The following is an 11,714-nucleotide window of genomic DNA, read 5'->3' as shown; positions in this document are numbered from 1 at the left end:
AAGCTGCACGGTCATCCACGGAATGTGTTCTTTCGAGAACAGATACTACCGTCATATATAGTTAAAATATGGCTTCCCGGCCATTGACCTTCTTGTGTGAACGCACACGCTATGCCCGAACTCGTACGGGACTTGGTAGATTAATCTGCCGCGAGTAACGAGTATGATGGGCAAACATCTATTAGGCGCACTACGAATGTAGTGGTGTGGACATGTTGGGAATGTGGATTTCACGGGGAGCGTGCAAGGGATAAGTCCCTGCAGACGCCCTATTCTCTATGCCCTCGGTGGCTCAGATGGATAGAGCGTCTGCCATGTAAGCAGGAGATCCCGGGTTCGAGTCCCGGTCGGGGCACACATTTTCAACATGTCTCCAGTTAAGTATATCAACGCCTGTTTGCAGCTAGGGTGTCTATTTAATTATCATTTCATTTCTAGCAAAGCTGCACGGTCATCCACAGTATGTGTTCTTTCGTGAACAGATACTACCGTCATATATAGTAAAAACAACGAAGTTAAACCTAACTAACAGATTTCAAATGCAAGATAAAAACACACTCAAAAACATAGAGTATACATTTACAGACAGAAACAGATTTGTAGAAAAAATCCTCAATCCCCCAGAATGAGACATTAATGAAATGTCCATAAAGAAAATTATTCTGTCTGTCTGATAGTGAATATCAGAACAGCTCCCACATACCTACTAGCAAAACAAATGCAGGCACAACGCACACAGTACTAAAACTAGAAAATGACAGAACACTACGAAATACCTCTCAGCTAGTAGAACATACAAAAGACATTAGAATTCCTGGCATGGCTACACTGTTGTTCTTTGCTGTAGAAAGTATGTACAACTGCATCTGTGTTCAGGAAACCATAAAACTAACTCAACCTGAAAACACACAGATAGTTACCTCATGAATACACAGTTGAAACAACAATATTGTTACAGTTAATAACACAACAAGATTTTCAATTCAACCAACAATACTAGAAACATGAAGGTTTACCCGTGGGTTAATCTTTTACAGGAACATTAGCCAATATTTTCATGGGTCATATGGAAAAATTAATATTTGAAAACACAATAACAAAGGAATCAACAACATTATCTACTTGTACAGGTACAAAATGACATAATATGCATGGTAGATGAACCTAAAAATACAATATAGCAACTACACAAAGACATAAACACTGTACACAAAAACATAAAGCTCACAGTAGAGAACAAGAAAAGTCACTCACCTTTCTAGACATAAGCATAAGAAAAGACAACAGACACACATTTGACATGTATAGAAGACCCACAACAAATGACACATTCTTAAATGCAACCTCAAACCACATGCAGATTCAGAAACAGGCTGCAATCAAATACATGCTAAGCAGACTGAATAGCATCCCCTTAGACACTTATGATTTCCAAAAAAAGAGCTGGCCATTATAAAACAAATAGCGTTGAATTGAACACAAAGAAACAATGTTAGACAAACTAACCAGAAAAATAGAGACAAATGATGAAAAAAAGTAACCAAACCACAAAAACACACCCAAGCCGCACTACCACAAAAAATGGCATACAATGACGTACCATAACAAATTCACACATAAAATAGGTAACATATTTAAATAACAAAGCATAAACATTGCTTACAAAACAAAGAACTCAATACAAAAGCACATCACAAAAGTGAAACGAAAATCAGATACCAACAACCTGGTATCTACTAGCTCAGTGGAATGACTGGCAGAACATTCAACACAAGGCAGAAAGAACACATCAGAGCATTGAAATACCATACAAACGAGTCAAAATTTGCAGATCATTGAAAGAGGAGCACCACAGACCAATTTTCCACGTACACAAACCATCAACGCAAATAAACAGTTGTTCAATGACTAAATAGATATTGGAATCCAATTGGAAACCAATTACTATGTTAAATAATTGAAAAGTCGCTTGAAAAAGAAGAGCCTTTTCCATCTGTCATCCTCTCCCACCCAATTCCCTCCCTCCCCAATTTCATTTCACCTCTTGCTACTCACTTTTTCCCACAACTCACTCTCCATCACCCTGCGATGCACTTACGTCCACTCATCTTTGCTTCTACCTCCCCCACCTTTTAACAGAATACATTATTTACCCCCCCCCCCCTTTTAAAAGAATACACTATCACTATTCCTTCATTACTCCTACACGGTATATAAATACATAGCAACATAATTAGAGTAACACACATATAATTAACTAAAAAGACGTATAGGTCAGAAGCAAACTAGTGGCAACATGTTGGCAACATTGCAAATCGCAATACACACTTAGAAGTATAAAAAATAAACAGTTAACAGTGATTTACGAAAAAGTATGCTGTGTAAATCGTAAGAAATGCGTAGCTCTACAGAGCAACGAAAAATTAGACTAAAATTATCAGTGTATAAAGAAGGAAGACACAAAAGACGTGTAGCATGCGGTATTTCCTGACGTAAGCGAGGAACCAAGCAGAAGCCACCGTAAGTAAAAACAAAAAAATGTTAACAAATTGTATTTCGATCTTAAAAACAAACAAAATTGCAAATAACCTTAATTACAGACCACTGATAATGAATTACCTCAATAAAGTAAAATTGATCTGGTGAGGGTAACATGCATTTTATTTTAGTTTTAACCAAGGAACGAAAATACCCTCAGGAATTACAAAGCAACTACGGACAATATGGCCATACAAATGAAAAATAACATGGAATTTTAGAAGAATACTGTAGTTTTTCTCAATACTGCAGAAATTTTATGAGAAGTGATATGAATGCTTAGGCTACGTGAAAATGCAACATCTTTTCCGTGTCTTGCTCAAGACATAACGTGTACCTAAAAATTCTACCGTTCGGAGAGACATAATTAATGACATGCTATTAACCTAAATTTCTAATGTCAAACGGATAATGCAGGTGTTTAAGGAAATAAGGTAAGCAGGAATACTTAAGTCAACTTAAAATGAAAGCACATCGTGGTTTGTGTCCCTGTTAGTAATAGTTGGTTCAAATCTTTGATGACCTGCAGAACAACTCGTCGACGCCATGAGAATAGGAGATTGTACCTCAGGAAAAAATGTTCTACGATTAGATGTTTCTTTGGTTAAGTTATGGCGTCCTAGTTCCGTTAACTTACTACTGGAACAAAGGAAGGGAGTTTAAAGCTTAACGTACTGTCAATACTGAGGTAATTTGAAACTATATGAGCTCAATATAGATTGGAACAGACTTTTTTTTTTTGAGTCATCAGTCTTCTGACTCGTTTGATGCAACCCACTACGAATTTCACTCGTGTGTCAGCCTCTTCATCTCAGAGTAGCACTTGCAACCTACGTCCTCAATTACTTGCTGGATGCATTCCAGTCTCTGTCTTCTTCTACAGTTTTTGCCCTCCTCAGCTCCCTCTAGTACCGTGGAAGGTATTCCCTGATGTCTTAACAGATGTCCTATCACCGTTTCCCTTCTCCTTGTCGGTGTTTTCCACATATTTCTTTCCTCTCCGATTCTGCGCAGAACCTCCTCATTCCTTACATTATCAGTCCACCTAATTTTCAACATTCGTCTGCAGCACCACATCTCAAATGCTTTTTTTTTCTCTGCTGTTCTGGTTTTCCAACAATGCATCTTTCACATCCATACAATGCTGTGCTCCAAATGTTCATTCTGAGAAACTCCCTCCTCAAATCAAGGCCTATGTTTGATACCAGTAGACTTCTCTTGGCAGGAATGCTCTTTTTGCCACTGATAGTCTGCTTTTGATGTCATTCTTGCTTCGTCCGTCATTGGTTATTTTGCTGCCTAGGTATGTATAATTCCGTTAACTTCATCTACTTCGTGGCCATCAATCCTTATGTAAGTTTCTCGCTGTTCTCATTTCTGCTACATCTCATTACTTTCGTCTTTATTCGACTTACTCTCAGTCAATATTCTTCACTCATTAGACCATTCCGTTCAGCAGATCATGTAGTTCTTCTTCACTTTCACTCAGTATAACAATGTCTTCAGAAAATTGTATCAATGATATCCTTTACCCTTGAATTTTGATACCACTTCTGAACCTTTCTTTTATTTCTATCATTGCTTCTTCGATGTACAGATTGAACAGTAGGGGCGAAAGACAACATCCCTGTCTTACACCCTTTTTAATCCGAGCACTTCGTTCTTGGTCGTCCATTCTTATTATACCTCTTGGCTCTTGCACGTATTGATATTTCCCGTCTCTCCCTATAGCTTACTCACATTTTCTCAGAATTTCGAACATCTTGCACCGTTTTACATTGTGGAACGCTTTTCTCAGGTCGGCATATCCTGTGAACGTGTCTTGATTTTTCTTTAGTATTGCTTCAATTATGAAACACAACTTCAGAATTGCCTCTCTCGTGCGTTTACATTTTGTAAAGCCAAACTGATCGTTATCTAGCGCACCCTTAATCTTTTTTCCATTCATCTGTATATTATTTTTGTCAGTAACTCGGATGAATGTGCTGTTAAGCTGACTGTGCGGTAATTGTCGCACTTGTCAACTCTTGTAGTCTTCGGAACTGTGTGGATGATATTCTTCTGGAAGTCAGATCGCATGTCGCCAGACTCATGCATTCTGCACACCAACGTGAATAATAGTTTTGTTGCCACTTCCCCCAATGATTTTAAGAATTCTGATGGAAATTTAACTATACCTTCTGCCTTATTTGATCCTCCAAAGCTCTTTTAAATTCTGTTTTTAATACTGGATCCCCTATCTCTTCTAAATTGACCCCTGTTTCTTCCTTTATCACATCAGACAAATCTTCACCGTCATAGAGGTCTTCAATGTACTCTTTCCACCTATCCGCTCTCTCCTCTGCATATAACAGCGGAATTCCCGTTGTACTCTTAATGTTGCCACCCTTGCTTTTAATTAATATTAACTTTCCGATATGCTGAGTCAGTCCTTCCGACATCATTTCTTTTTCGATTTCTACATATATTTCATGCAGGCATTTCATCTTAGCTTCCCTGCACTTCCTATTTATATCATTCCACAACGACTTGTATTTCTGAACTTCCCTGAACATTTTTGTACTTCCTTCTTTCATAAATCAACTGAAGTATTTCCTATGTTACCCCTGGTTTCTTCGCAGTTACCTTCTTTGTACCTGTGTTTTCCTTTGCAACATCTGTGATTGCCCTTTTTAGAGATGTCCATTCCTCTTCAACTGTACTGTCTATTGAGCTGTTACTTATAGCCGTGTCTATAGCCTTAGAGAACTACAAGCGTATATAGTCATTCCTTAGTACTTCCGTATCCCACTTCTTTGCCTGTTGATTCTTCCTAACTAATCAAATTTCAGCCTACTCTTATGACATATGCTGTGTTATTTTTAGAACAATCCCGAATTTGACTTGATTTGTTTATGGAAATCATTGCGAACTCATACGAGTTCGGGAGGACGAGTCCTGCATCATTCGAGTCCAAATCTAATGTCTTAACCACTACGCAGTTTCACTCGGTAGCAATGCAGGAAACAAAATATCTGGTCATTCTCCTCCAAACTATATTGTTTCCATATTTCATCCTGAGTCGACTACTTTAGGTATGAAATGAAATGTCGTGTGGCTAGGGCCTCACGTCGGGTAGACCGTTCGCCTGGTGCAGGTCTTTCGAGTTGACGCCACTTCAGCGACCTGCGCGTCGATGAGGATGAAATGATGATGATTAGGACAACACAACACCCAGTCCCTGAGAGGAGAAAATCTCCGACCCAGCCGGGAATCGAACCTGGGACCTTAGGATTGACATTCTGTCATGCTGACCACTCGGCTACCGGGGCCGGACGACTACTTTAGGTAACATCGTCTTATCGCGCGCTCCACTTGGACGAGTACAAACGGTGCCACAAGCCAATACAACGGCAAGAAATCGGATAAACATTGCTCACACGAGCGGCATCTCTTGGAAGGGTTCCACGTGACCTACTTCCATGGGGCTGCTCCAGCAGCTAATCGCCTGGAAACGGAAACCACCTCAGAGCTGTCGCTAGGTCAGTGGAGGTCAAGGCATCCAGTGTCACTTCGTTTTTTTAAATATATATTTATTCGTGTTAAGTCCAATGGCCATTTGAAATCTTTTCACCCAATTAAAAAAAGGAGTGAATACATAACTAGGAGAAAAGTTGCAGCGTCCTCAGAGACCTTTTAAGAAGGATGACAGCTGAAGTGATAGGTAACACAGCATGACTTTTCGGTGTCTACGGAAAACCAAACGACGTACTTTATTATTACTTTTTATTTCATCCTATTTTGTATGTATGAACAGTTTGTGAAGTGACTCTGTAAACGATGCATCTGTGCTCTTACTTTAAATTTATGTATTTACGTGAGTATTGACTCCTAAGGCGTCATATACAATCGCTGGACTAATTTCGTTCGTCTGATATTTTTGTGCTTCGGACGTTTTGTTATCATTTGGGTGTTTCGTGTCTCACTCTCGTAAGGCACGGACGCCATTCTGCTGTGCTCAGTGCAAATATTATTACGTAAGTGACAGTTAGGCTTCCTTAAGATTGTATGGAGTTATTCTGCCTTTTATTTCTAACAGAAACCATGTCACTTCTATACGATTTTTAATTTGTATGATGTTTTAAGAGGATCAAGGCTGGAACAGGGGAGTCGACTGCACATTGTTGGTGGACGTTAATAACGGAACACTTGTGTTCAGTCATTACTTTTCATTGCATCTTACATTATATGTCCTGGCGCGGTGATTTTATTTCTATCTCGCAGTATTTTCACGCAAGCTATGCAAAGAATGGTTCGGTCATTCGTCTACTGACAATGACGCCGTTTTGTAGCCTGCACCCTTCGGACACGAGCACCATGAACATTTAAAAGTTTTTTATGGTGGTTAATTTCCCTTCTGCTGATACCTAACCGTTTTTCTAGTTTATATTAAATAACTGTAATTCCGGTTTTTGAATCTATTTAAGGACATAAACGAGTCATTCTGGTGCAAAACGCGGGGCCAGAGAAAATTGCTATTATACTAATTTGTATTTTGTTCTGTGTTTCATATACTGTATTTCGAGACCCGAAATGATGAAAAATTGTTGTAATTGGAAGAAATCCAACTATTGATGGGAAGCTGCTTGGGCGCAAGGAAGGAAAAACGAGTATTCTAACATTCTCACAATTACGAAGTTGTGCAACACATTTGTAAAAAAGGTAAGGAACATCAATGCAGTTAGCCTGTTCATATGATTGACGTCTTTAAGTAATCGATCAGAGTGTTAATTTCCGTTATAAAGTCAATTTTCATTGTTGCCAAAAGTTGTTATACATGTCTGCCTTTGCGGTGCACCATGACAAGATGGCATACTTCTTTCTCTGTTTTGCTCTGCCCTTCAGGCATCCATCTTGTGTTTGCGGTTTAACATTATTGCTGCATCGCGTAGTATTAAGACATCAGTACTTTGTCACTACGCAGTTCAGTTTCCTAATCATTTTTAATATCAGTTTTGTAGTTATTTCTATTGTAAAAGCTGAAACACGGAAAAAATCCCAAAATGAATACCGGCGATGAAATATAAAGACAAACGCAAGTCGATGGTGGCAATGCTGCCGATCCAATAATGGGGCGCATCAACTCCGAATCGGACGTTTCGGAAATCAGGGTCGCAAATGTTTCCACCCTCTGAGTCGGAGAATATGTAACCGGGAACGAGTGAAGCAACTACTCAAATTGAGCAACCGATTGCATCATTCACTGACCTATACCAAAAGCTAACAAATATGTTGGACGAGGTTACTACGAAACAAAATGCCGTCTTGGCTGCAAATATGTGAAAAAACATAAGTACTGAATTAAATTCAAAATTGGAACACTTAACGAGAAATATTCAAGAGATATTTGATAACGTTTCACGAAACTTAAATAACGAATTAAATTAAAAAAATTTGTGAGCAAAGCACTGAATTAGATTCGAAATTTCAAGATCTGTCCAAAAATATGCACAGGAAATTTGGTACTGTGGTGATAAACTTGAACGGTCAATTAAATGCGAATCTTACGCAGATCAGAGTCGAGATGACGAGTCTCAGAGAACCATACCGTGAATTCTTGTTCAAGACAAAATGTTGTCTTAAGATGTAAAAGAGTTTAGAGATACTCAGTCAGCTGGGGAAACAAAAGTGTCAAATTTGACAAAGCAATTTAAAGATCTTTTCCTTTAGTAAGTTCGTAAGATGCAGCAAAATCTCGCTGCTCATGGTGAAAAATTATATAAAGTTTTTGATCAACGGTTTTTCTGGACACAATATGGGCATATTTCAGAAAGCGGAGAAGGAAATACGTGGTATAGTGCAAGCTGTCGATGGAGAAGTAGTGTCCGAACCTGGAATATCAGGCAAATCTCTGCCCTATGAAGTTAGTCAGATGCAAAATATTTTAACAAACGAGTTGCCCGATGGCGGCAACAAGTCGACGACTTAAAGCGGAAAATCTGATAGATACAAGAGTCGCAGCTCGTGACGACATTTTCACGGCTGTTTTTGCATGATAATTCGGCGGGGCGAGAGAAAAGAATGTAACTTCACCGCAACACACTGGACTTTACAATCTGTATGGACATTCCTCAGTGGAACCTGTAGGGGCGGCAACGACTTTATCCGCAGTTTTGTTGGAAGAAGGATTACTGAAACACTTTCAACCTGAGATTTTTATCCCTAAAAGAAATTCCCACATCCCGTTGTATAAGAAGCTTTCGAGGAGTTGCCTATATCATGAACAAATCGCCAGGCAATACAAATCGCGGCAGCTCACATGCAAGGCGAATCTGTACTGTGGGCCACAGCAACCGTCGTTCTAGATACGATCAGTTCGAGCAACCGTTCGTGGCCAAGTATTGGCCACCTACGACGGTAAGTTTTCAATCCTGAAATGTCCCACCCTAAGGAAAAGAGCCTTCGATAATATTTAGACTGGTACATTAATAAAAAGTGATATTGGAATAATCCCATCACACTCAAGGATGTGATCGGGATACTAAATGGCACATTACTGGTGGCCATACGAGAAAAGTTAATTCACGTACCGGAAGATAACATTGAGGGTTCTCATTGTCGTCGATGCCTTAGACATAATGCATGACGACACATGACACACGAACTGTAACGATGGCGTCCCAGCAGTGCACTCCTGCAGCCATAACAACAATTGACGGAATGGCGCTGCTCGCAACGAGACGAGCAGCAAACGGTAAACAGAAATCAGCAGGCGGATTCCAGCGTCTAAACCGGAGTAATAGTTTCCATCCTGGTTACCAGAGCAGTAGGAATGGATCACATACTGAGCAGTAATCATCGGGGTAGAACCATGGTAACCAGTGGAGACAAAACTGTCCACAGAATAATAATCTATCGAAAGGAAATCACGGCTGGAATCAACCTGTTTCCGAGCCGAGACCACAAACGGGATGGTCACAAACCCCACGAAATGAGATAGTACGGATTGTGGAATGCGTGGATGAGTGGCCTTCACAAACGCAAAATGCGTCAAACTAAATGCCGTCTCATCGCTCTTCCTGATTGTGGCCGCGGCTATTAATGGGGTCAACAGTTCTTGTAATCCGGCGAATATGCTTCGTTATAATGATTATCAAGATATCCCTAATGAACTGTGTAGTGATCCGGTATCATGTAGGGAGGTCTGAGCAGATCAGATACAGGCGACAGTGAATGGTGTAGTCGGAGGTATTGCAGTCACCTTAGTGATTCACACCGGAACTAGTATGATCGTGATGACCACTCATTCCTTAAGAAGAATTTTTGAAAGAACTAAGGTTCCAATGTTGCTGCTACAGAATGGCGTTGTGTCGGAATCTACTCGCACCGACATTAAAAGAGTAAAGAAGCAGGTATTGGTTTTAAATGAATCTGAGAACGGAGCTGTTGAGTGCACGTTCTTAGTGCTTAAGGGTCTAACGGTATAGCTCGCGCCGGTTACGGTGGCCGATGCGCTGGCCGAGTTCATTTGTTTGTTCAGAAGGCGAGGCCGGCAATGTCTGAAAGCTTTCGGCTGGCCAGCGGTGTCAGAATCGAGGCGCGTGTCCTGCAATCTTTCTCAAACGATTTTACAGAAAGTATTGTACGCCCCGACAGTACAGTCTTCTTTCGGCCGGTGAGCGGCGAGGACGTCTTGTTTACGTCCCGTCCGCAGAGTCACGAGCGCACGTAGTTTGTTTACTTCCTCGCCGCAGTTAATACTCGCGACCGTTGACATTGAGTCGCCATGGCTCATTCATACAGAAAAGCTACCATCAAGATCAGCTTCCAGCCCGCACGACGAATTTCAAATACCAACATAGCACATCATCGGTATCCACCTATCCATCACAAGTAGCATCGTTTACGTCAAGATGGTCGATGACGAGTTATGTCACGCAGTTGTGAACAGATGCGCGAACACTCTCAAGTTCAAACACTCCGATGGTCACATCGGAGAGGTTACTGTTGACCATGCTGGACTAGGATTACGCGCGCTATGAGTCTTCGAACTGCCTTTCGAAGTGCCACTGGACGTAGTTATCTCAGCTTTCCGCCCTTATGGGACGGTAATTGGCCACATGGCCGAAAAATGCAACACCTTCAAGACGTACCAGGTCCTCAACGGCGTCCGACAAGTGAAAATTGAATTAAAGAAACATGTGCCATCCTACTTAGTCATAGGTGGCTGTCGAGCAATAGTAATGTACGACGGACAACCTTGTACTTGTTCTGGTTGCGGCCATGAGGGTCATGTGCGCTCGGCGTGTATTCAACGTCGGGTTACAAAAATTCCATTACATGACACAGCACCACCTCCTACGCTCTCGGCCCTTCCCCTCAATTACGCAGGGGTGACATGATCGACCGTCTTGACAGACGACACACCACTTGGAAGACAGGAAGCGTTAGAATGCGCACCTGTCGCCGGTCCTGGATTGACCAACAACATTACGGTGTCCGCAGAGATTGAAGAACGCAGCCCATCGACTCCACATGAAGATTCGGACGAGAGAATGGAACTCGACGCTAGGGTTGGGGCTGTACCGACCTCTGCCTTTCTCCCTGAAGGGGATGCGATACGGGAACCACAAACTCTTTCGGACACAGAAACCCACGTCCGGAAACAAAGGTCACCGAGAAAAAATAAAAAGCGACGTCGCACACCCTCAGACGTTTACCTCCAGCGGACGTCTTCTCCAGTTGACGACCGGACGGCCGAAGAAACGACGAGGAAAATGAATGACACAGGATCGCCCTCACCTGTCACTTTGATTTTGACAAACCCGATTCCGCTCTCTCGGGCAAACAGATGGCAAGCACAGCGCCCGCCGGTGGTACACAACCAGAAAAAACTGCGGATTCACCCTTAGTTACTCAGCCCACAAGTGTTCTACCACAACCACCGTTAACTTACGGACCTTGGGCAAATGACATGATTCTACGCCCGCTGTCTTGGATGAGGGGAGGGGTCTCGTCTCCCACACCTCGGCCCCTCCCGAGTAGCAACAGATGACGGCGCGGACGGGGCCGGCAGATTACACGCCCCACTTTTTACGGCGACACTGACGGCGACCCCCACCGCAGGAGACGATCTACAGACCTATCGCTTAACGACCATTAGCATTAACACCATTCGGACACGTACGAAGTTGTCG

General features: G+C 41.7%; 1 non-coding gene across 1 annotated transcript; it reads left to right on the top strand.

Moving 5' to 3' along the window:
- Positions 1-280: 280 nt before the first annotated feature.
- On the top strand, positions 281-355 carry Trnat-ugu (transfer RNA threonine (anticodon UGU)). The gene has a single exon. It is a non-coding gene; the product is annotated as a tRNA-Thr (tRNA).
- Positions 356-11,714: the final 11,359 nt, after the last annotated feature.

Source organism: Schistocerca nitens, chromosome 5 (assembly GCF_023898315.1).
Source record: "Schistocerca nitens isolate TAMUIC-IGC-003100 chromosome 5, iqSchNite1.1, whole genome shotgun sequence".
Classification (NCBI taxonomy): Eukaryota; Metazoa; Arthropoda; class Insecta; order Orthoptera; family Acrididae; genus Schistocerca; species Schistocerca nitens.
The sequence above is the reverse complement of the archived record's forward strand: the minus strand, read 5'-3'. Positions and strand labels throughout refer to the sequence as shown.